This window comes from Cyprinodon variegatus, unplaced genomic scaffold (genome assembly GCF_000732505.1).
Source record: "Cyprinodon variegatus isolate N-32 unplaced genomic scaffold, C_variegatus-1.0 Scaffold307, whole genome shotgun sequence".
NCBI lineage: Eukaryota > Metazoa > Chordata > Actinopteri > Cyprinodontiformes > Cyprinodontidae > Cyprinodon > Cyprinodon variegatus.
The window spans coordinates 377,144-403,550 of NW_015150760.1; the positions used below are offsets into that span (position 1 = coordinate 377,144).

At 36.2% G+C, this 26,407-nt stretch overlaps 1 protein-coding gene across 2 annotated transcripts in view; it reads left to right on the forward strand.

Annotated features, from left to right (window-relative positions):
- The window catches only part of zfhx3 (zinc finger homeobox 3), a 315,185-nt gene that overhangs the window by 80,332 nt on the left and 208,446 nt on the right, over positions 1–26,407 (forward strand). Inside the window, exon 1 of one of the 2 annotated variants that reach the window (XM_015384202.1) lies at positions 11,725–11,995. The exons of the other annotated variant lie outside the window; for it this stretch is intronic. The gene's annotated coding sequence lies outside the window, so the exon portion shown is untranslated. Of the gene's footprint in view, positions 1–11,724; positions 11,996–26,407 lie in introns of those variants that run through there. 2 annotated transcript variants of the gene reach the window in all.

Genomic DNA, 26,407 nt, shown 5'->3' on the forward strand with positions numbered 1-26,407 from the left:
CTGAATAATCTGTAGCTTTTTAATTCTGTGGAAATATATTCAGCAACAATATAGAGTTTAATAATTTAGCTTGAAATGTAGAACATTAACAATTGATTAGTTACATTTGAGATAATTTAATATGTTGACAATATATTGATGTTGGACAATTTTCTGTCCTTTAGATGTTATTTACCTTTTAACAAACACCATAGCATCAAGCGATAAACAAAACAAAACAAAAAAAAAACTATATTTATCTGTTCCTTGAAAAGGAAATTTGAAACATTTTCTTTCAAGTCTGAAAAATTAGATTTGATAATGAAAGAAAATAGAAACAATTGAAAAAGATCAACAATAAGGCAATAGTTTTTTCATCTTATTTAATCCATTGTGTAGAACTAGTGTGGAATTAAATGTATGGGAACAAAACACAGTTTAAAAAGAGGTGTAGCAATTGAAAAAATATTTTCCCCCTGGCATTAAGGCAAAAATAAAAGACAAAAACAGGAAATGGCAGAAAAATAATATCTAACTTTATCTATAATGAGGTGAAATTATGAACACTGGTTGCATTTCAAATTAAAGGGAAAACTTCTGACTACGAAAAAAAATACAGTCAACTCGTACTGATAAAATATTTATAATCTCTGTATTAGCTCCACCTGGGCCTATGAGTTATAGTTATTGAAAGCATACATCTGGCTGATTCCCACTTTAAAATGTCTGATTGACAGCAGCTCATGGATGAGCTGTAGCAGCTCTGAACGGTCCCTCCCCTTAAAGACATGAAGCACAGGCTCAGCTTTATTTGACCTCAGCCACTTTGTTGACTTTTCAAATATAATGGGAAGCATCTTATTGTGCTGTCTGAGACTCAGTGATTACTGCTTTCCCCAGGATCAAAGACTTTCTCATGCATTAATAAAGAGTGTTTTGTGAGGCTCTTATTAGCTGTAATGTGCCTGTCTGGTAATTCATGTCTGGTGGCAGCACGCGTCAGTTGTAGGCGGAAGAATGAAAGAGCATAGACAGTGTTGTATTTCAATATTGCTGCCTTTCAAGCATGCTGGGGCTAAATTTATATTGATCTGAATTTGATAATGATTCTATTAAGTCTATTAAATCTGTATATATTCGGGGGCTCAGTTACACTGAAACAGAAAAAGAGGCAAACAAAACAAATTAGTGTGTAAAGGTGGATTGTGTTGCATGTAATATAAGAGGGAACCGATGTGGAAGATCAAGACCTGTCATAAAGTTTGAATGGGTGGTGCAAGAGGCTGCGTTTGTGTGTGTAAATACCTAAATAACCTTCTTAAAGATTGTGGTTGTTTATTTTAACTGTAAGCATTTTTTTAAACTGATTTTTTTTCTGTTTAAAAAAATCCACTCAGCAATTAATATTCAATTCTTTTGATTAGGTTATAGGTGATTGCACTGATTTGAACAGCCGTTTAATCAAAGGACCTTACACAAACATTATACAGTAAGTAAAGAGCACTTTATGGAAGAAAACAAAAGAGTGATAAATTCCGCTAAGTTATTAAGTCATTAATACTGAGCTAGGAGATGTTTTTAAAGGAAACATTTGTGAAGAAACAAGGTCATGAAGACCATGTAACAAAGCCAATTGGCGTTTTTAAAGGAAAGAAAACAATAAAATAAAAAGGAAAATAAAAATTTAAATATCAGAATGTGTGTTTTATATATATGTATATAAATATATTACAAATTGTGATATTTTTAATATAAAATATCAGAATGTGGAAAAGTCTCAATTAAACTAAGGGTATCAATTTTTTATTGGAGAGATTAAGAGAGACTCAGATTTACCTAACTAACTGTAACCATAACTTTCACAGAAATTCATCAAATAGGATGGCTATCAAAAGATTTTTTTATTAAGCAGAAAATATCACAGTTTCATAATCAGCCTCATAATCTATCAAAAATCAAGCTGTAAGATAAGTTTTTGCCTTCTTCCCAAAATAATTCTTTGATGTAGGGTTATCCATGTAGCTTTATAAATTCAAACTTATTAAGAAGCAATAAAAGTTTCCCTAAAAATCAACCAGGCCAGAAGGAAAACCCAAAATAAAAAAAAAAAATCAGCACCCAACAATAGCTGTAAATTCCAATATCTTAACAATATATGTTCAAAAAAAAAAAAAAAAGTAAAGACATACCACAAACCTTATTCTACAAACTACCACAGAAAGTTAAAGGGAATTTTTCTTACCAAGCAGACAGGAAAAAAATCTACAGTCTTTATAAAATGACTTTTATCTATAGTTTTCTGGTCTTTCAAAAGGCTAAATCTATAACCTTTAAACTTTAATCTGAGAGGTAAAGGAAAAAAACGTTGATCCACCTTTAGTATCTCACCATAAAACAGCAGAACTGTGACTAGAGTGTAGACATATACATCGGTAAAGAAAAAACTAGTTTTGGGCAATCTCTCACTTCCAACCCATCTGTACTGGTGGAATTTTGGCATTTAAGAAATTCCCAAGATATGCAAATTAAATATCAGATTTGAGTTATTGTTGTTCTCTGAGATATTTTTTTAAATCTCCTTTAATTCACTTTTTTGTGAGTTTAAATATATTTAAGATGTATTGTTGCTGTATAAAATCAGTAGGTAAAGTAAATAAATTTATCATATTCTCCCTTTTTCTGGGTCATTCCATTACCTCAATAAACCTAAGTTTTCTAAAAAATCTTAGCTTTAGAACCTTTGTTTTGTCAGCAACTTTACACATTTTCCACGTGGATGATGGATGCAAACACACCATAAAAAAAGGTTGTTTTTCCAAATGTTTATGTACATTTTGACAAGGCCCATCCAGTTTTTTTCAACATCCTTTATTCAAAATTAAACATTTTCAGCACCCAGAATTAAAGGTATATTGGAAGATGTTCTTTTTCTGGGTTAATCACCAAAATAAGTGCTCCTCCTAAATGTGAATCATTCTGGTGATATGTTTATGTAAGATCATCCTATGTGCTTACTCCCATTTTGACTAAGTGGTGGTGAGTCTGACATAATGGAGAAATTGCAAATCTTCTTTTGGAAAGTGAGCTTTTATGAGTGATACAAACAGCAACTTTTCAACAAAGTGTGAACGGTGAGAAATGGGCTTGTGCTCATGCAAAAAATTGTGAAATTCCTCTACTATACCTTTAAGTTTAAAAGTGACAGCACCCCAGCATTAGCTCAAAAATCCATTAGGCTTCAAAGGCCAATTATTGGCACCTTTGTGCCAGTGGTCAGCAGGTCTGAAAATATTTATCTGCTACTGTTAGACAGAGGTCATCATAAGAGATCTGGGTCACAGTGAGGAGCTTAGGGCCCACAAGCTCAACAGGCCACAAGCAGGGACAGGTCAGGTCCCTCCCAAAAATGTGCCTTAATCAACTCAGCTTCTCTTTCTTTTATTCTAAACCTTTAATACATCATCTTCAGTTTCTATAAAGAACACAAACACACACTGATGCATTTTTGTTTCTGGGTATGCTTTCTAAGATCAGATTTATAGTGGTATAGGTTATCAGCACTGAGGACCTTCCTAAGCTTTGCCTGTGGCTTTTGCATTTAACAGTCAAAGCACAACTCATCCTTAGTGTTTTCACTTGAACAAGCAACATGAGGCTGATAAATCTTTAAGAAAACCCTTATTTAGAGAGTGTACATACATACGTATACATGCTTCACAAATAACAGCAATGGTATACTTGGGGGAATTACCATCAGACGTTTTGCAGTCTAAGAAAAATATAATTCATGCATAATTGATCTCCAGCACGATTGCCTGAGTTTACTATCATTTTTATGTGCTGATACAAAGTCTTTCCTCTGGCTGTTTAGCCTAATGCACTTAGGGGATGTTTTTATTCAGGGCTGTTGAGGAATAGAAACAGGGCTTGGGACTTTTGTATAACATATATGACCAGTCTAATTGCTTTTCATCTTCGTCAACTCTATCAAAGAATTTAAAAGTTTTGCCTCACATCTTAGTTTTAGCTGCAGAGAAGAAGAGACCACATCTATATTAAGAGTCTGATTTGCTGGATAATTTTATGTTCAGTGTTTTTTAATTTTTTGGGTTTTTTTCTAACACAGTTTTTCAGGCTAGTTGTTGTTTCTCTCAAGGAACCATACAATTCTATAGTCCTAAATAGACATTGGCTGTATTTGAAGAAGTTCATAATTTGAAACCCAAATGTTACAGATTAGAAGTACTTTCCCTGGTGCCAGAATGCCAGAAAAGGTGCCATAAGGACCAAAAATATTTTCTCCCACCCTTCCTCTCCTGTTGCTTTTCAAAAATATTTCTTGCTAAAAAAACAAACACAGTTATAGCATGACAAGTAAAACCACATACAAATAACTATGTATATGTCTTAAAAAGACATATATTTCAAATCTACAAGTCTTGCTTTTCATTAGTGATTAGATTTACATCTCAGGATAGTCTTGTTTGAAATTGAGAAATGTCTAAAAAAAAAGTGTTTTTACTTATTTGAAAGTCATGAATTAGCCACAACACAGTGATCATTACTTAAAAACACAGAATATGTTGCTGTTGGGTCATCTTCCTTCCCTCCTTGTTGATTCACTTGTTTTGATAGAACTGCACTACAGTAACATGGATGTTAAAACACTTTCCTAAAAGATACTGTCAAACTATTCAAACTATGCAAGCATACAAGTCCTTTAGAGCCTTTGTTTCTGCTATTTTATTTTTTTCTCAACAAACATCATTTATGCCCTAGAATACCACTGTAAGCAAATGTTAGCAGTTTGAGTTTACTCATACCCAGTCTCAGATCTATTTGGCTTATATGGCTCAGACAAAGAAAAAAACAGTTTCTTCTTCAACTGTCTTTTATGGATAACCATGTAGGGGGTTGTTTGAGGAGATCTATTATTACTTATTTATTAACTTGATCTGTGGACAGGAGCAGTGGTATTGTACTGAGACAACACACACAATAGTTAAAAACCCCAGCAAATAAGATTTTATCTTTAAAAACTTCCTTCCAATTGTATATCTTATTGGTCTGGCTGTTAACTCCCTGCTCAAGTTTTCTGTACAGTAATTATGATTACTTTCCTTCATTCCAAGACTGCAATTGTTAGAAATAATTTATATCATTTATAAATGTCATCTTTCATTTAGAGTGTACCTATTTTGACAGTGTGATGAGACTGCTATTTTTGTTTTTAGAAAAAGCTTGATTTTAATTAAATGTTAAATGCTTTTTCTTTTAAGGGTTAGTGACCCTAGAATATAATATGCTGGTTTTATTAATTAAACTAATGCTTTTATATTTTAGGTTTAAGGTTCTATGGAAATGTTTTGATAGAGTGAAATAGTGATATTTAACTACTCTTATCAAGCAACTGGAATCACATACTGGCCTATGATTTGTCTTAACATTGATAACTATACTTTTGAATTCTATTAATGCTTTAAAGTTTTTCCTGTAGCAAAAAAAAAAAAAAAAAAACATAACATTAATAATCCCTGTTTCTACTCTTCTTTGTGGAAAAGCCATTTATGTTTTAAACTATTATTTCTTTGGGATTTAAAGAAGTGTATCATTCACTTGTATATGTCTATATTGAGAAAAATTCTAATTAAAGACAAAATATCTTTTGCTACAGCTGATAAAAGCATTTTGATGTTGTACATCAGGGGCTATTTGAATCTCATGGTCATAAAATATGCCCGTATTGGAACTGAAGCAGGGCGTTGATGCCCTTCTTTGGTCTAAATGCGGCTGTGTGCTTTGAACAAAATTGTTTGTAGGTTGCTGAATTTGGTGGCCAGGTTGTTAAAGTAATTTATACCTGTTGTGAACCAGATAGGCTTATATTGTCAAAATGTCTTTCAGGAAGAGAGGCAAGATTAAAGATAGGTAATGCGTGGTTATGGTAGTCTTGAAAGGCTCTTTCTGAGAGCTTTGAGGAGTTGAAACAGGCTAGTGTCTAGTAGCAGACAAATAAGAAGATAAACAGAACATTAAAGGCTGATCATTTTGATGTATTTTCACACTTTTCAAAGAGCATATACCTTATGTTCACTCACATTTAACAATGGCCCTATTACACCTGCCTGGACACGGTGAACGAAACATAGCCAAACCTCTGGCTGGTCGCTGCTTCATTATTCCCTGGTAACCATACACATCAGCAGCCACCACAGCCTGCTGGGGCCACCACTACATCGACCACTCGCCCGAGACGAAATGCAATGAACTCCAAACCACGCCATTTGTCTTCCAAATCGGGGTGACTTACCGATTTAGAGCAGGGTCTCACCCTTGAGAGCCAATAGAACATTTCCCTCTCAGCTGAATATACATTTATAATCTTTAACTTGATCTTCTGATATTAAAGAACATAGAAATCAAGCAGTCACGATGCATTTTGAGCTTTACCAACTGATATTTAAAATTGAGAAAAATGACACTGGGAGAATGTTGAAAAAAAACAAATATAGCTGATCGGACAGGACAACTTGTAGGAGATTTTAAATCCTGATGAGGAAGAATGGAATTAGAAGCTACAGCTTTTCCTGCTGCATTGCACAAAAAGAGGAAATGCATACTTGCCCCTGTTTGCATTTCCTTCCACAACATACAGTTGTCTTAGAAGCTTGACAACACTTATTAATGTCTTATTACTCTGATGCAGCTATGTAGCTCTTCCATTGTCTCTTGCATAATATGCCTGCATACAAAGGTAGCGCCGGACAAGAAGAGTGACCAGGAGGGGAAAAGAGAAAAACAAAAGGTGCTTGCATTGTGCGTGTGTGTGTGTGTGTGTTGGGGTGGGGGTTACATAGGAGAAAATAGCTGCAATAGAGATATGCGAGGGGGAGGGAGGGATGTGTATTAAATGATGAGAGAGGTGACCTTTTTCTCCCCCAGCTTCTTTGTGGCCAACGGTAAGCAGCCATGTTTGAGAGGGGACGCCATTTTCTTGCGGCACTTATTACAGCATTATTTTTTTCAGCGATTTTGGGATTCGGTGGAAACTGTTGAAGCACGCAGTCATGTGAGACATCAGTTGATCATGTGCAGAGTGTGTCTGTGTCAGGTTAAAGTGACGGGCCGTATGGGGGGGGGGGTGAGTCAGGGATGGGTGGGTTTGTGAGTTCAGATTAAACAGACTTCCTTTCTGACCACTGCTAACGTTCATAACAGCCGACAGTCGACAACGTCTTTGTTTTGGGATATATTTTTCCACACCTGCTGCAAAACTGATCTTACATCTAACGTCATGTCCATCTTCTTTTGGGACAACTGTGTTGACCAGATTTCTTTAGCCTCCAGTCACAGGCTGTTACCTTGACCAAACGGCATGCTAACTACATGTATGGCTCCGGGTGCTGTTTTTTCACCTGTGAAAGATAGAGGCGCTGTTTTACTGGGCATGTGCACCATGTCAGACTGAGCTCTGAGCACAATACAGAGTGACAGAACAACACACACACACACACAAAACACCAAAACCCTCAGTCCTCCTCCCTCCTGCCCTACTCCCAACACAACCTCCTCCCTCTTTACACTCCTTCACGAGGACATCTGCTCCCCAAGCGTGGCTGCCATTGTGGCACTCCAAACTAACAGAGGTTTTAGCCACTGGTGGTGTGAAATTAAACAGCCACCTCGTCCCTTGATGATAAGTGGCATCCTGTCTTCATGCTGCGGCTATCTCCTGTCACACAGCACAAGGTCATGCTTTCAAGGGTGATCATGGGAATTAAAGTTCACCCTTGTAGAAAAAAAAGTTAAAGAAAGAGTTTAGCAGAAGGGATAATAGTTGTGGAAGCTGTCATGCAAGGGGAGATTCTGACTGTTGAGTTCTTTTGAGTAAACCTCATTTAATACTTTGCTGTTCAACAGAAATGTTACCTTAATACATATCTTCATACACCACCCATGTTCATTTCATGCTCAGAGTTGATAAAGGTAAACAGACACAGGGCTTGCTGATACTTCAAGGTACATTTTTTCCAATTCTATTTGATTCACAGGTACAACGTAATTACACATTATTCATTCATAGAGCAGTACACTTAAAAAAGAAAGAATGTAATAGAAGTACCGGTAATGAAAAGGCTTCTTTTCCTTTCTTTGGCAAATTATCTTTTTGAAATTAATACTTAATATTTCAGTATTGTTATATATTTTTAATTCACTCTTTGCATTTTTGCAATCATAATGTATCCTTCCACATTCATTGCGGTGCTCAGCCTTGATGAGTACTTCAAATGTGAATTAAGGCACTCCATTTAAAGAGGAAAATGAGTAATAATTCAAAGATATTAATAAAACATAATAATGCTATTCAGGAAAATTGAAAGTTGAAAAACAGGGGAGAGAAGGAAGGAAACATGAACTCTTTGAGTGTTTAGTGATGTTATACCGTTGCATGCCTTGAATATGATTTACGCAGCTGGTGAAGCAGGTCACTTGAGTAAAGGATGTTGTCACTGTGTTCTGATGGAGAGGATGAGGTCAAGGAGAACTCCTAATACGGCTACTTAGTCAAACCATATAACCCATTAATATAGATGCTGTAGTTTATATAATCCCTATTTTCTGACTTGATACATGATGGGAAAAAGACACGGTGTTGACAGACAGAAAAGCTGAGCAGCATGAACATAAAAGTGGACAGATTAAAGCTTACTTTTTCTATCTTTACCTCAAAACTCTGACTTTCCTCTCCTTTCACTCCCTAAACGTAGTCTCTTTCAAATTAAGATTGTTAAACAATGGAAATGAGTTTTTTCATACTAGGGCTTTAAAAAATAATATTAGAAGTTTTTTATGATCATTATGGTGTTAATATGAAATGCCCTAGCAATATCTGAAGTAATTTTCTAACTCTACTTAAGCTCTGATGTCAGTGATATAATGGTTTGTTATGGCCTTGGCTCGTATTATTTCCCCTTGCACTTATAGACAATAAAAGTAAAATGCAACACAGCATGAATCAACCGATAGTGGATAAGTTGTCCAATATTTGTAATGAAGTTGAATGTACAGTACTGTATTGTGTAAACTTGCTTTTTTGAAGTACTTGGGGTGTTGTCATACATTTTAGATTCATCACACTACATAAGGGTTATTTTCCAGGATAGATGTATTTCTGTCGCGTTAGGCTGCTACTCCGGCTGCAGGAGAAGGGGCACTGCTGATGGTGCTCTTGAGGGTCCACTCTAGAGCCATGACTTCTGCCTTAACGTTTACTCCCACGGGGTACCACTGCAGCAGCCTGTTGACCAGTGGGGCAACTCAAGCTGAAGTAGCCGCTTTAAGCCTGCGTGAGCTCCCATTTTTCAATGTTCAAGTCTATAAATTATGCTAATAAATATTTGTCAATTCCCATTTTATTTTATTGGGTTCAAAAACTGTACACAATTATTACTTTAAAAATGTTTCATATTTCCTTCAGAATCCCATAAATACCAATTAATAACAAATGGGGGTTATTATTCAGAAGATAGCCTGGTTCTTGTTATTTCCTTGTTGATAAACACAGATGAATTAAAGATTTAATTTTGAATTTAACTACATGCATTCAGTTTAGGAAACTACTTTAACCAGTTTTTGCACAGTCCTAATGCAGCCTTTAACCACCTTTCTTTATTTTAAATAGAAAAAGACACAAATATAAGCTTTCCAAAAGGTCATAGGTTTTCTTTCACCTCTGTTCTAATCTTAAAGAGACTAAGCCAAAATAGTAAATAGTTGGAAAAATCTGTGAGTTGTTTTTCTGCTAACAATAGGGTTATCTTAATATGCTCAAACTCTTCAAGGTTGTTTCTTCAGTGGTCTAGATTTAAACATAGTTGCATATATTAAAATAATTAATTAACAATAAAACACCTACCATCTTTGAAAAAAAAACAAAACCTATAAGAATATTAGGAATTAATTAATAAATCGATTACAGGGATAAAGGCTTAAACATTTTGCAGATTCCCTTTTCACCAATAAGAATTCCTCGTGGAGACAGTTGAAACCTCATTAACTTTAAGAGATGTGTAAATAACGTTTAGACTTTAAATCCATAAACCAAAAATCTGCACTTTGTTAATAGGAAATTAAATTTACACAAAAATATTCACACAGAAAATGTAAAAGTATATGTTGATGTTTAGTTTACTTTGATGCAAGAATCAATGTGCTCAGTTAGCAAGCAGGTGACTTTTTTCCCCATAACTGTTGCTCACTGCCTTTCTCCTTCTGCAGTCTAGCTTTCGTATCCACTATGTTTGACATATGACATAAAAACAGAATACAAGGGTATTTTCTTCGAAAATCTTTTATAGACTGAAATATATAGACTGATACTTAAAAATGGAATTTTGTGCCCTAGTATAGATTGATGGCTTGCAATGCCTTGGGCTGTAGCTGCAAAATGTAAAATACATATATTTTTTTTCATTTTGACAGTGTTCATAAAACTTTAGCTAAAACTAATGAAAGTGTTTACTTTCTGAAATTAATATTTAGATTTTGACAAACTTTATTGTTTAAATAAAAGTCTTATTTTCTGTGATTTTTATTTTATTTAAAGTCATTTTTAATAAATATCATACATTTAAGATTAGAAAACATAATGTATAAAAAAATATCTCTTTAAGAAATAAGTGCTTTTTCATTTATTTTTAGGACACAATAGCTTCTCTTTCACTTTATCTTTGTTTCTCTGTCACTCCAACAGCAGCACACAAACATATAATCAGTCACAGATCATTCGAAGTCATTTTGATGAAAAATGAGTAGCAGTGTAATTTGGGATAGCTGGGAGCCAGTGCTGATGTCATTAGGCAGCACCTTGGATGATAAGGCAATCCCAGCAACTGAATAACTAAATAAATTAAAATCATTCCTTATATATTCTTTTCACTTTCCTTCAGAACCCTCCTCTTCCAAATCCTGACCCCTCATCCCTACCCCCTATTGCTTGCCTTCCCTAAGTACACATATCACAAATACACCCCTGATGCAGTCGTCCCCGCTGCTCCCTTCCCCCTGCGTGTCCACCGGCATATCAGGGGGAAAAATGAATGCAGCTTTTTAATAAATAATGCATTCTACTAATACACATTCAGGTGGAGACAGTCTTTGGCCCATCTTGTGTATACCCACAGAGGGGAAAAATATAAAATCCAAGATGGGAAAGCTTTCCTCCTGATCTGAAATCACTGACTGCTTGATAATAGGCTAAAACAACGTGCAGAAAAGTGAAAGAGTGAGAGAGGAGGATAGTGATGAGAGAGAGGGAACCGGGGAAGAAGAGGTGAAGGGGGGGTAAGAGAGAGGGAGAGAGTGGCAAGCATATTATAACTCATCCATGTGGATCACCCTAGTAGATTGGGAGCAATCCCTTGTTGAAATTGTCTTCTAAACACTTAGAGAGAAGGAGACAGAACGGAGCGGCCAGCCCATCTCAGTGTGCCTGTGTGTGTGCTCTCACACTGCCTCCTATCCCAGCCAAGGTAGAGAGACCTCTGACAGACTGCCTGCCTGTGTGTGTGTGTGTGTTTCACCTTGCTTCAGTGTGTTTCCTATCTTGTCAGCCAGCCAGCAAGGGTGTGAGTTTGTGTATGTGTTTGAGCAAGATGGAGAGAGTAGACGGATCTGTGTGTGGGGTGGTGGAGGAGGCGGTGGGTATTATGCACACTGGATGTTGACTCGTGCTTTAAACAGTTGCCTACGAGCCCAGGTAGGGTGTGCTGGCTTCTAAATAAGCAGCACATTCACCGTCCCCTTCAGGACAGGAGGCAAGGCTGCAGAGTGTGAAATCAGACTAATACAGTGGCGTAGGACTGAGCAGGAGCAGGAAAAAGCTCCCGCATGACTTACTTAGACTAGAAGGGTAGAGAGAGAGAGACAGAAAGAGGGGGAGAGAGAGAGGACAAGAACCAGCAGAAGATAAAAAGGGATTGGACATCAGAGATAAAAGGGGAAAAAAGGCAGTAAGGTCAGTATTTTATTTTAATTGATTTTATTCAGTCATTTCTCTTGTATGGATGATTCCTTAAAATCTTTACACTTTAGTGGAGTTAGTGTGGGACTGGGACCGAGTCTCTGACTGTTGTGATTTGCTGGAGAAAGTATTGATTGTAAGTTTGTGGGAGGTGAGGGCAGATGGAGAGAGTAGAGGTGGGGGGACTGGTATAGAGTGGCCTAACTTTTTATGTAGTATATGTTTATGTAAGGGTGGAGATTATATATATTTTTGTTTACATATCGGCTTATGCATTTATATTTGGTTTACTGAGCAGGATGTGAACTTGCATTCTAGGTATTTGTGCTTGCTTTTTGATATATTTTTTTTTTAGAATTTTAGTTAACAGACAAGGTGGGTGTTCACACAACATGTAACTTTAATATGGCAGGGTATAAAATAGGTCATGATCAGGTGCAGAAAAATACTTTTTCACCTCCAGTTTGCATAGATGACGTACTGTAAAGAAAAGATTCTAGTGACAGACAGACAGAGTAAAGCTCCAAACACAGTGAACAGTCACTATGTCATGCGGAGGCACGTTATCCAATCAGACACTGCGTGCATGGATACAGGAAGATCATGTGACTATGGTGCACACATGAAATGGGGTCCAAAGCCTCAGTAAAGAAATCTCTGTTAATAATATTGTCTTGAAATGGCTTGTTTATTTACTTAAATGTCTGATCTCAATCTTTTTTACATTCTAAACATCATCATGAAATTGACCATGTAATAATAGTTAATATAATCCCCTTTTACCTAAAAACATTTTAATAAGCAGGAGCAAAACATCGTGCTAAACCACACACAGGCAAAGGAAAAGTGAAAAAGCCTGGACAACCAAATTGTCAGCAATACTAAAGACATCAACACAAAAATTTCAGCCATCCATCATAGCTGTCGGCCTTTTTCTGTGGCGACAGTGATTTATTCCAGGGCTGAAATCATTTGGAGACTCTCGCTCCCTAACTCACCGGCTTTCTCGCTTACATTCACTGACAAACACACACACACAAATCTACAATGCACAGCAACTCCTCCAGTGTCTAGGTGTTGGATGTGTCCTGTTGTACATATCTAGAGTTGAGATTGGATGAATGTGGAATTATATCTGACTTGGCTTATATATTCTATGGATTGTTAAATGTTGGTTTTCAGCAGTGTTTACTTCTAATAATATGTACTTCATATCAGTGTGTCACATCAAACAATCAGAAGAATCACAATGTCTCTTTGAAGAAATGCTTGATCAATTTTACAATTCATAACAGCCTATGAAATACCTTTAAGTTTAGATGTCAGTTTCAGAGAAAAATTTAAACATTTTAAGTATTAATATGTTAAAAATCATATTCTTAAATAGAATTAGTTATGATGCATAACATGACTTATATATTTCTTCAGTTGGTCACAAAGAAAAAGATAAATATTAAAAGGTAAAATATACATAAAACATATTTCATGGATGTTATGGTGGAAAAGGTTAGACTTTGTCCCAAATTGAAAAAAAGATTAAAACATGTTGAACTATATTTTATTTAGCTTAAGTTACACCAGAATTTATGAAAAAATCAGTCAAGTTTAATCACTGTCAATGTTTTTCTCTTTTTTGTAACACTTTAATGATAAATTAGAATAAAACTGTCAGACGGTGGTGACCCACATTCTAAACGTCCCTATAAATTCCACACAGGAAGTGGCAGGAATTTCTCTAAGACTATTTATGACATGTGTATTAGCAATGCATCTAGCAGAGTAGATGTGGAGACATTAATTAAAATGGATATACTGTGTTTTCTTTTTTATAATGTCTGTTTATTTGTGAAAATTATGAGCAAAAATGCCTACTTGAGGCAAAGCTATTTTGACTCCCTTCTTTATTTTTAATACACTGTCATTTCATTTCCTTTGCTTTCTCCACCACTTCTTTGGTGTTTTGTTTTTTTTAATATGTTGGATGATAAACCAGTTCCTTTGTGCAGGGACATTTATAAGTCAGTGAAATGCCAGTAATAACCCCTCTATTTTCTTCGCCTGTGCTTTACCTCTAAGCCTTAGTCAAATCCATATAGCTGCATCCTTAGATTGGCACGTGCATTTCTTTGTTCAAGAGAGTGCATGCATACAGTATGTAGTCACATAATGTTGAACTTACTGATATTGTTCCTGGGGGATGGGCATATTGTTTGATTTGCTTGAACATAATGATGTCAGTTTTGCAGATGCATGGTCAGGAGCTCTCAGCTCTCAATGTTTTCATCTTTGTTGCTGGTTTGAGTTGGTCTGTGTGCTGCTGGAGTTGAGCAGAGTAGAGAACGCTTTGTTTTGTGTCAGCTCTGCTCTGGCCTTTTGCATATCTAGAGAAATTATGTTTGTGCTGGCATTGAAATTGGCCAAGGAGGTCACTCTGGCTCGAAGACAAAACTCTGAACGTGTCTTAAGTTAACAGAACCAAATGCATATTAAAATTGAAAAATTTGGTTCCTCCGTTAAGCAAACTACATTTATGGGGAAAAAATAATTACCAGAAGATGGTCGTAAAAAGGTGGGTAGTTAAAATTTTTAATTTATCTTGATTATATGATTTAATCTTGAAGTACATTAACATTCACTGATATGAATTTAAAATGCCAAATACGCCCATAAAGATTGGATTTAAAGTATAAAATAAACAGGTCAATCATTAAAGCCCAGTAGCATTGGAACTTATACATGTATGAGGCATTTGTGACCAAGGCTGTCAGAGCTTCTGCATAATGATTGAACAGAGTCTAAGGTATGGCCCTTGCCATGATAAGGAGCCAAACTTAGCTTTGCTTCTAAAATCCTGGATTAATGCTGGCTTTAAGAGCTTAACATGGTCATTCATTCAGACATGCACTGGATTGACTGGCCAACCCCTGCTGCCTGTTATCTTCTTTGAAGTTTTACAAGCACAGTAGCCTGTGAAGAACCATCACTTACTATGGGTCTCAAAAGTGTCCAATGCTAAGGCTTTGTACCATACATAGTTTCTAATTAATCTATAATTTTATCAAAAAAAACAAAAAACCCCCCGTCATTTTAACATTTCATTTTAATGCCAATAGACTGATTCATGAAGTTATGCTAAGTATTGTACCACTACCAGCGGTGTCCAATTTAGGAAGATGTGAGCCTCTAAAAATGACAGCCAGCCAAATTAAATGAAGCACAGGAATGAAGAACATGGTGCAAAAAAACACTATTTCCTTATTTCCCATATTTGAGAATCTGGGCCCCTATCTCTTGGTGGTCCACTCCGTCTAATGGTCATATGCACTGTGTTTCTGATAAGTGAGTTTTGATCTATTTTTTTAACTTACTGTTGTTGGTGATTGCAGCAATTTTATTCTTGCTTCTGTCTATTTTTAGTAGCATGTTTTTGGGGATTGTCTCACCCTGCTGCTCCAGGCCACTAGGGGGAGATGATAATCAATTCATATTGACCAGACCCTTGGAAAGGTATAAATGGTATGCTCAGAGAGATTAAATGTTTAAAACTATTCAAAGGAAAATTTAACTTATCGTTTTCACCTCCAAATGCCACATGGATGGCATCCTGTTCATGTTTTTTTTCGCAACCGATCTTTTCCATAGACATTCATACATAGCAACGTCTATGATCTGGTACCATATGTGTAGATGATTGTTTCCCCCAGTGGTCTGGAACAGCTTCATTTGCAGCATTTCTTAACTTGTAACTGTTTTTAATAGTTTTCATTTGCATGTTTTTTGTTGTTTTTTGTTGTTTTTTTTGTGTGTGGTAGCATTAGTTATAAATTGGCAGCAGTTTTGTGTTTGCAGGGCGTTTCCACTTTTCTCCTGACTTTCTCCTCCTATTTTCTGATTGCAGTATTTCTCTTGCAGCAGTTTCCTTTGCATATGTGTTGTATGTTAGTTTTTGTGTATGAAAGTCAAAATTTTCCATGTCCCTGTCTAATTTCTGAGTTTGTGCTCTATTTTCTGTATTATTTTGAATTTGTGCTTTTGCACCTACCCACCCACCACAGACTTAGACTTAGACAGACTTTATTGTCATTTTGTACACACAGAGTGAATACAGAAAGGACATTTCTTTCAGTACAGCTCTCAAGACATTTCCATTGTAAAAGTGCAGCAGTGATAAAATGTAAGCAGCAAAAAATAGTATAAAATCTTGAGTATCTTTCATTTTTTCTTAGTTTTGTACAAATAATGTGAGAACATTTTTGGGCATTGTAAAGTTTTTGATTTTTACAATCATACAAATTACTATATATTCAAAATATTAAAATAAACAACCTAACATTTAACCAAGCAGTTAACTATTTTTTGTGTGGTCCAATTTTGATGTGAAATTAAATCTTCAGAACTGCACTTCCCATCAGCCTAAAAGCTTAAAATCTGATAAAAGGCATTTTGTAAATATGCTTATATTGCTTCTTGTCTAGATCAGATTTAAAAAATTGTACATTTTTATGCTATAGCTTTGTGGAGCTTATGCTCAATATATTGATGCTATAGTGTATGTATATATAGATTCACTTTTTTGTCTCATCCTACTCATCTGAGCATTAATATTAAAATACACCATTCAGATATTTGTTGGTGTTATTAGTAAAAAGGGCAATAATGTTTATTTTATCCTAATTTTCTTTATATTGAAATTTCAACAGAATTGTTTTAGAATGCCACTATTTTTACTTTCTCATTGTGAGACAAAGTGAGAAAAAAGCTTTTGACTGAATGATATTATGAGCCGATAATCAGATTGAAAACATTATTTTTCCATCTTTTTTACATGATTTGTAGTATGACTTTTCTTTCAGTGACTCCGTCTGCCAATAATTGTGTCAATCTGTGTTTTTGTATTTAAAATGTCTAAGAAAAAGTGAATAGGGATGAAATTTTAACATTACGTAAGTGCTTAAAACTAATTCATGTTTTTTGGTTTTTATATATATCTAACATAAATGGGTCTAAATAACATTGAATAGGGGAAACATTTCAGAACCACAATATGCCTGATGAGGACTTTTGAATGTTTTCAATCCAGTTAAAATAATTTTAATAATTTTGTCCTATATTTCTGTACTTAATTCTGCATGTAGTCAATTTTTTTAATTTAAATCAGTAATACTAGCTAAATATACTTTTTGGGAGGACAATAACATAGGCACTTAATAAAGAAAATCAAAAAGAGTGTTTTATGGTTTACAGTTTCACCCACAGAAGTTTTGAGTGGAATAGCTCCTGATAATATGCAGGCACAGTGTGCATCTCATGCTGTGCTGTCCGTAAGAGTAATGAGTGAGGGGTTTGGACCTATGTTGGTTCCATCTTGACTGTTCTGCAATAATTCAGGAGGGAAGGAGAGGGCGGGGTGGTGGGCAGGCACCATTTTACTCTTTCAATCCTCCCCCCACTACCAATGGAATATAATCCACTGTCTCCTGACCTTCAAATCATGCAGCGCTGGAGCCATTTCAATGGGCCTATCCGACATTAGTGTGAAATGTCCTCTAACCACTATGCTTCTGCTCATGGAAGATTTCCTTTCTTCCAGCATTGCTTCCTCCGTCATTTCTTGCACCTTCTTCCTATCGCCATGCAACCCCCCACACCCACACCCACGCACACACACACTTCCTTTACAGTGTCTGGTCCTTCTGATCTCTAACATTAAATGGAACCCTCTTGCACTAAATAAATATACCACAAGAAGAGAAGCTGCTGGTCAAAAAAGTTTATAACAAACCTTTTGTTGTTTTTTAGCATTTCTGCATTGCAAAACATGCACAATTAAAAAAAAGAAATAAATACAAGATGTATACAGCTGGCACACACAAAAACTTGCAAAAGTTAACTTTTTGGTGCAGATATTTATTAGCTTATGTGGTTTTTACTTTTAAGACAAACATACATTTATGTTTGACTAAAATATGAAGGAGGCAGCATGCGCTGATTAAGGCATTGGAAATCTAAATCCATAGCACAGCATGTTGTCTTTTAAGTAAATAGATCCAATATTTAAAGAGAACATATTTAAGGGTATTTGACCGACAAAAATATATCAGAGGGCAAATCAGCTTTTATTGCTGTGGTTCAGCCTTTTTGCTAGGAATATTTCATAGGGTCTACACCTTGATATATAAAATCTTTAAGACTGACATATATTAGCGCGTTGGGTTGTCGCACTGGTCTGTGTGCGCCATGCGTGAGCCCACAGAAGCGCTGTGCCTATTATAGATGATGTGGATGAAGGTGCAATACTCTCAAAAAAACAAAGGGGGGCAGTGATCCACATAGCAAGCGGAAAAGCAGAAAAAAGAGAAGAAACAGTTAAAGTCCCACTTCCAAAATGGCAGTACGCAGTATTACTTATTTAAGAATGGATGATTATTCAGGAATAATAGGTGTGTTACACAGAAATGCAAGGTGGAAAAAATGGTAGATTTACCTGCGGCACACAGAGAAGCCATACAGACCTATTTGTTTTTTAAAAGAGATATGAAAATGTCATTTCACTAAATAAAAGCTGATAATAGAATAAAAATAAAAGATTTTTACATTTTAAGTTAATTTGGTACAGTAGTTAGTAAACAGTTTCAGTGTTATTATTATAGCGCTCTATATCAGCAGCACTGTCCGTCTCCCTGCCAGTTCGCAGGACAGCTTCCATGATTGGTTGATGTTGTGCGTTGAGCAGCAAAAACTAAATTTTTCCAACTCCAGCTTCTGCTGCTTGTAAAATTTTCAACATAAACAAGACGTACAATTTGTAATTTTTTAGGAAACGGCATACAATGTATACCTGTACCCATTGCTAATTAAAAGCTTAGTGTCTTCTGATTTGTGCAACCTGATGTATGTCAAACCTCAAAAGAGATGCTGTATTAAGCAAGCTCAAGGGGTTTTCTAAGTGCTACATGAGATACAGGTAGTTTTATTTTAATTATACGTCGATTTCCTTTTTAGCCAATATTAACTATTTAAAATCATCTCTTTGGGCTGTGACATTTGAACATGTGACCTAATCATGACAACTGGCTAATCATGCAATATCACAAGTGAGGGTTGGAAAACTTGTGATTCTGGTTAATATACAAAGTCATTTTTCTTATGTCTTTCTTGACCACATATAACTCCTCACCTTAATCCTTCTTCAAGGTCTATTTCCATGCATGGTTGTTATTACACATGATAAATGTATTTATAATTAACGGCTCCACTGGGGTTTATCCATAATGCTATGACCTCAAGGTAAAATTGAAATGCATACACTGCATGTACAGCATTTGTATATTATTGCTCAATATACTTAGCAGCCATTACATTTGTTGGCCCTGGTGAAAATAAAATAGAAGGCTATGGGGTTTCAAATCAACAGGGCCACTCTAAGAAATGGACTTATTGGAATTGCATTAAGTTGATTAGACTGAGAAATGAATACTGTTTACATTGAAGCAGTGTTAAACACTCTTGTTTCTGCCAGCTATGGTAGTGCATCGACAGTCGGTCAGCATCAATTAAAGCTCCTGATCTGTATATCCTGAGAGGCTGGTCCTGTTGTCTTCTTATAAAGCCAAGCCTGTGGCTGCAGAAAGTTTAATTTCCTCTCAGAGATTGCCCTCAGTAATGCCAAGCACTTATCATAGTCCAGGAAAAAGGCTGTAACGACACAACATTCAGATGCTTGATGCCCAGATCAACCTGGGGCCAAAGCAGAAGGCACCTTTGAGCACCACATCAACATTTTACATTTAAAAAAACCCTGACATTTCAGACAAAGATGACCTTAAATTTCATATTTTGCTTTAAACTATTTGGTTTTAAAAAGTAATTTTTCTTTTATTTAATAAGATTTGTTCGCATAATAGGTTTTTGTTGTACTTGATGTTTTGGAAATACAAGGAATTTGGGTAGGATTATAGGCAGCTGTATGTGCCTGTTTGTTCAGATGAAAATGAAAAATGGGGTCTGCAAAATACAGGGTTGTGAGGGGGGCCAAGCTGTCCCTGGCCATTCATTCTCTCTGGCCCCTCTGTCTAATTAATGGGACACATTCATACACGTTATTGCACCAGAGGGTCTGTCACTCATTAATCATGTGACCTTCTGTGCCACATTTAATGACCTTGGAGGAGTAGATCAGCTGGAGATGGCTGAAGCTGTGGAATTAAATTGTTTCTGGAAGTGGTCATGGTCACATCAGGCACTTTAACAGCCTCTATGCTTGGACCCTGTCCTTTGCCTCATCTAAAGGATATTTGAGGGCTCTGCTACCAAGATGTGCCGCGAAGCTCCAGGGCTCAGGGTTAGATTATGGAGAAAGGAAAAAAAAACAAACATATTGGCCAAATTTTAAGTGTGGCTATAATATATAGTCTGATTGAACCTGCATTAACAGAAGGTTTCACTCATTAAACAAGCAGTGTTATTTACAAAGGCTATAACGTTAACTTTTATAAACCATAATGCTAGAATGCTTGAACCAGTCTTTAAATAAAGTAAAAACTGATGTTAACCTACATCAGCCGCACGTTTAATTGAAACTTGAAGGATACTCCTTAGGTGGCTGGGTCAATTTCCTCTTGCAGGAAAGTAGCCATTAAAACTACAAAAACACAGTCAGTCTCACCATGTTTTTTTCAGCAGAGATGACATGAGTTGTATATTTTCCAATTTTGCACACATACCTGGTTATTTGTGTTAACTCAAGTATAAATCCTTTTATATGTAAATATATCTGACCTGAAACAAAGAAAGGTGTTATAATGCAAATATCTAGTATTATAACTCGTGTTTTGTCCAAATAACTTTATAATCTATTTTTCTAATGCTACAGCCACCATCCTTGGAGTGTGTTGTGAGCTCTTAGTTACTGCAGTGGACGATTGACCATTATCAATTGATTCTGTGATAAATTGAGTAGATATAAGCACTGATTTGAGGCTCCAAACTGCATTGTATTATCACTGAAAAAGCAAAAATGTGAATACTAATATTTTCACAAAGACTTATTCAGAGGATTCATTAAAAATTCCCTCTAGGCTAAAAATGGTTCAAGGTATATTTAGGATTTTCTCTCTAAAACTGGAGGAATTTCAATATCATGAAAGTCCTTGTTATTATTTTATACACAAGGTCTGCAAATAATGTATGTCGGGCAGCAAAATGAAAGGAACATTATATATGTTGTTGTTTTATGATAGTAAAAAATTAAAAACAAAATGTTAAAACATCAACACAAGACAGCCTACACAAGACTGACAATGTTGTGTACAAACACACTCTAACAGATGGGTTTCTGTGTGTATCAGTTTCTCAGGAAGCAACTATTTGCATAAGTTCTCAGTTCATTTCACTGCCTTGCTGCTCATTCAATGCTGAAAAGCAAACTGACGATAAACTTTGTCTACGTCTTAAAGTGAGCTTCAGAGGTTTTTCTTCTTTGTTCTTCTTGTTTTTAATGATGTGATAAACAGTAACCCTTGTTTAGACCTACTGACTAAAATGTATTATTTTCTAGAATATTCAAACCGAGTTCAATAGTTTTATATTGTAGTTGTTTTCTAAGCTTATGGAGGTATATCCAAATCTGACTTACTTAAAAGAAGTAGAAGCTTCTGCTTTATCAAGTGATATTTTTACAATAAAGGCAAAAAAGTAAGACTATCACTGATACACCTGAAATTTATTGCAAAATTTACATGATTTAATTTTGTTATGGTGGTCGATGTGTATTTCTTAAAAATCCTTTTGAGGGATCACTGTATATCCTACAAAGGATCCTTAATTTACAGCACCATGTTAGAGGGAAATACTATTTTATAAGCTTTATAAAAATGTAATTTGAATTGTTTAAGAAAAAAAAATCACTATTTCTTTGTGTCCAAAGTTTAAAAGCGGATCTCGTTATGGCTGCCACCTTCTGTTCACAACCGCAGTGTAAAAATGTTAGCTTTCTTCTCAGTGACATTGAAATGGAAGGATTTTGTTTATCCCTGTCTTTGTTTATTTAACATTTTGCTCAGCGGGGGGAGTTTCAGATTGATTGTTTTTAAGACAGTCCCTGCAGACAGTGAGCAAACACACTACAGCTTCATCAAACAGAACAATCTTCAACTTTCCCCTTCTGCAGCGCGCAGGAAAATGTGACTGAGAGAAACATCATAATGGAATATGATTGAAAATGATCGGCAAAATTTTTGCATGCATCTGTAACCGTATGCCAGCGTGTTTTTTTTTTTCAAGGATTTATTTAGAATCATGTGTAAGTGTACCCTTACACAAAAAAGGAAAGTGATAGATGAAAACATTTCATTTTCATGTGGCAAACATTTGCAAGTTGGGTTATTAATGGATTCATGTGCGTGTGATGGATTGTAGATGTGCAAGGATTGTTTTATTTCCTTGCCAAGAGAGCGTCAACAAAAATTGTGGCACATGAAATTCAACTTGAAAAACCGGGAAGGAACTAAAATAAATCTCTCAGAGCTGAAAAGTGAGTTAGCACCCCCCCACACCCCCCTATGAAATGAGTTTGGAATTGAGTTCATTTCACATGTTTGACTCGTCTTTGTGTAAATGTGAGCAGGGCTAGCGCTGATGGAAGCAGGGGCGTTTTGAAATGTATTTATAACAAAAGCGAAGGAATCTGTTGTCAAAAGTGGCATCTTCAGAGTCAGCATGCAGATGTTCAAAGCAAGCAAGGGACAGTTATGAACTTTTGCAACTTCACTCATTAAAATGCATCAAATCAAACACACAGAGGCAGTGCCATTACCCTCTCTCCCTGTGTCTGCTGTCGCTCGTCTCCTTCCACCATTCCATTTCTCCTTGTTGTAAGCACAGGCCTGATTAATATTTTTCACCATCCTGTAACCATGGCAATAAGGTCACTGCATATGATACTTAATTGAATCTTCCCTGGGCTTTTGTGTATGCCTCCACTGTCCGGGCAATACAAATCTTTCACTGATGACTCCAAGACCCTCTTTTGCTCCTCTCTCCTCCATCTTACTTTTCATATTGTGGCACATGAATTTATTCATTTGTTTCCTCTTTTTGCCCCTTCTTTCATTCCTGACCCCTCTTTGACCTAGTTTTCTTTTCTTGGTATGGTATTTTATTTCCTTTTTTCTCCCTCAAACACTGTTTTTTTGCAAGTTGGTTACTCGAAATGATTTCAGTTCAAATTTGTTTTTTTATTTTGCTTGCCAAGAACAACACTTGATGGCTTATTGCTTTTTAATGTCAGCGTAATGCACAGCATGTCACCTCTGCTTGGCTTTTCACTCCCTAACTCCAGTCTTCTTAATGCTTACTGCTTATCGCCCCATGTGAGCATTTGCATACTCAAATCAGTCTCAGTCACAATTGTTAAATTGATTTCAAATGTCACTGATGACTGAAGTGGTGAAACAAAGAGGCCAGAAAACAGGAAACCACTGGGTACACAAACTAATCCACTGGCACAGGTCGCTCTTCGAGCAGCTGCTCGGAATAATGCCTAACAAATTGGGGTCCTCTAAGATCTGGACATAAGTGGAAGACTGGTTTCCTCTTCACACAATTCGTAAACCAGCACATAAACACGCCCTGATTGAGTCTATGTTCATGCTGGTAGGTGGGATAATCCACAACAAAAGGGCATGCGGGGTTACACTGGGGAAACACTGCAGTGGGCAAAGAGTAAAAAATTAAAGAGAAGGTGGGGTCTCTTTCATAGGGAAGCTGGAATAAGATGTTAACACAAGATATTCTTCAATCATGTCTGATTACCTTAAAAAGGATATATTCTAACTTAATTTCTACCTACATATGAAAATATAAGATCAAATTGGTGTCATGAAATATAAAACCTTACTTTTTTATAGATCTTAATGTAAATTAGTTGCAACCAACATACTCTTCCAATATTTCCGAGTGAACAGGGCTTTCAAGATCATTACCACTCTAAGCAGTGTGCATATTTGAACAGTGCATGCTACCTTTTCTCTAAAGATGTGATGTAAACTGCATAGTTATATACTTGTCCTGCATTTGACACAGCAGGCTCAGCACTTTAGAACAAGCTTATGTGCATATAATGGAGCTGTTTCAGGTAGTCAAACTTGTCATTAAGTTAGAGTCGCGTTAATAGAAGTAATATTACTCTAGGAAAATTAGGGCTTCAGAGAAAACATTGTAGATAATTACCTAGCAACATGGCAGACAACTCAGGGTGAAAGTTATGTGGAAGTTTAGAATGGGACTTGTTGGCTAACCTATAACCCTCTGTTCAATCATTTCTTGAAAATGGAAAGAACATACCACAACTGTAAACCTATCAAGTGATGATGATTGACAGAACAGACAAGGAAATCATTTGGAGCGGGGGGTGATGTACAAATCAGATCTGACACATGCATTATAAAATAACCATTACCATTAGTCGTTACCTGCAATATGAAGTGACAGTATATCAATAATGTCGCTTAGAAAATCGGACAGGTTTGTTGTTGTCTTTAAATCACCTGGAAATCCATGTAGCAGAGGAGTATGCAGCTAATAGAAGTGCATTAATGCTTGATGTTAATGTGTACAGCAGGAGCAGAGGGACACAAGGGAAGCCGGGGGACGTCATTCACTCCTCACTTGGTCTCAGACTTCTATCTTAGACCTAGCTACCTTTTATATTCCACATATGTTTCTGTTTTTCCTGTTATATGAATAACTTAAGTTGTTTAAAAAAAAACATTTGTTTAATAAATTTCTCTTCAATTTGCATTTTATAAGTAAACAAAAACGAAAAAATAATCCAGCTTCGGTTTTTGCCATAAGATGATAAGGTACAATAAAGTTTCTGGATATTTCAAAAAACTGTGGAGATAAAATATTTTCTACCAATCTATTAATTCTACATTGCATTTTCAGCATTTACTGCCACAATCAAAAATACTTAAGCACACATTCAAACTGTGCAAATAAATCCCCCCCTCCCTTTACTGATGGGGCGTTTGTGTGTAATCACACTTAATGTTGCATATGAATAGGACTCTTAATGAAAGGGACATGCACACGGGCTCTGCCAGCTTTGAGCGCTGAGAGCCCAGCACGTGTATTTTCTGCTGTTTGTTATGGAAGCACGTGGCGGCTATGGTGTGCCCATCTGTTCTCCCCACACATGCTCTTCAGCCACATAATTTCTGCCATGTGCTAGCGTAACAGGCAAGCGTTGTAACAACAAGTGTCTTTACATTACCACGCTTGCCAGCTCCCCTCACTTGGCAGCAAGCCCACTCTGCTGCCCTGCCCCCATGTGAGAAAAAGGGTTGATTGTGCCAAGGGAGAGCATAGAAGGGGCCTCAATGGGAATGAGGGATGAAGAGGAGGAGGGATTTGATTTACGCACTCCAGCTTATGTGCTACTCATCTGATTTTAACAGCTCAAAAGCAATTAAGGGTCATTAATCCTTTTGTCTGTTCCTTTTTTTTTTGTTTTTTTTCCTGAAGGCATGATGTTGTGGTGACAATATCTGAATCACAGTGCCACCTGTGGGGGCTCCATGTGGGAATGTCAATTCTAGACAGGGTGTTTCTCCCAGCCTTTCTTCCCATTCATGCTTACTGACACAGCTGTGCTCTGTGTGTAAACAAACACAGCACCAGCTTGGCAATGCGAGGGAAGGTACTTTGGCAAAGACCCAGATCTGGAGTGTGCAGCTGGTGTTGGTGTGCAGGGGCCATGGACTGCTTATCCTAATTGTTCTAATTATGACAACAGTTTCTTTCATTTGATATAATCTGCAGAAGTGAAGCACTTAATTAAATTTGTATAAGGGCAGGGTAAGTGGTTGAATCTGTTTCCATTGGAATTTTTGCTGGTTAACTGTAGCTTTAAGGGCTGGCCCTAGTGATTTTTACTGTACTATAACATGATACCACTATATGATATCCCAAATTATCATCTGTTATCTAAATAAAAGCATTGCAATGATTTCTATTCTGATTTAACTATTTATACTACTGACCACGAAGGGAAATTAACATAAAATTATCTAAAGTATACCCTCAAATCAGTATTCTAATAAGAGGATGTAATGAGGCAGGTGTTTTAAAATAAGATATAATGCAGAAAATAACATTGCCTCAAGGTCAATTGTGGTACATTAATGAGGGCTGGCTTAGGGTTCATTCTTTAAATATTTATTTCTGCATCATCCATTACTCACTCAGGAGGCAGTGCTGTGCTAAGAGACCCTCACGGCTGTGTAGATGCATCACAGAGAGCAAAAGGAAGACAGGCATGACACAGAATGTGAATTTTCACGTCCATTTTTGTGGCTGAACGACCCTCCTCACTTAATATAGAAAAACACTTACTGGTAATGTAAA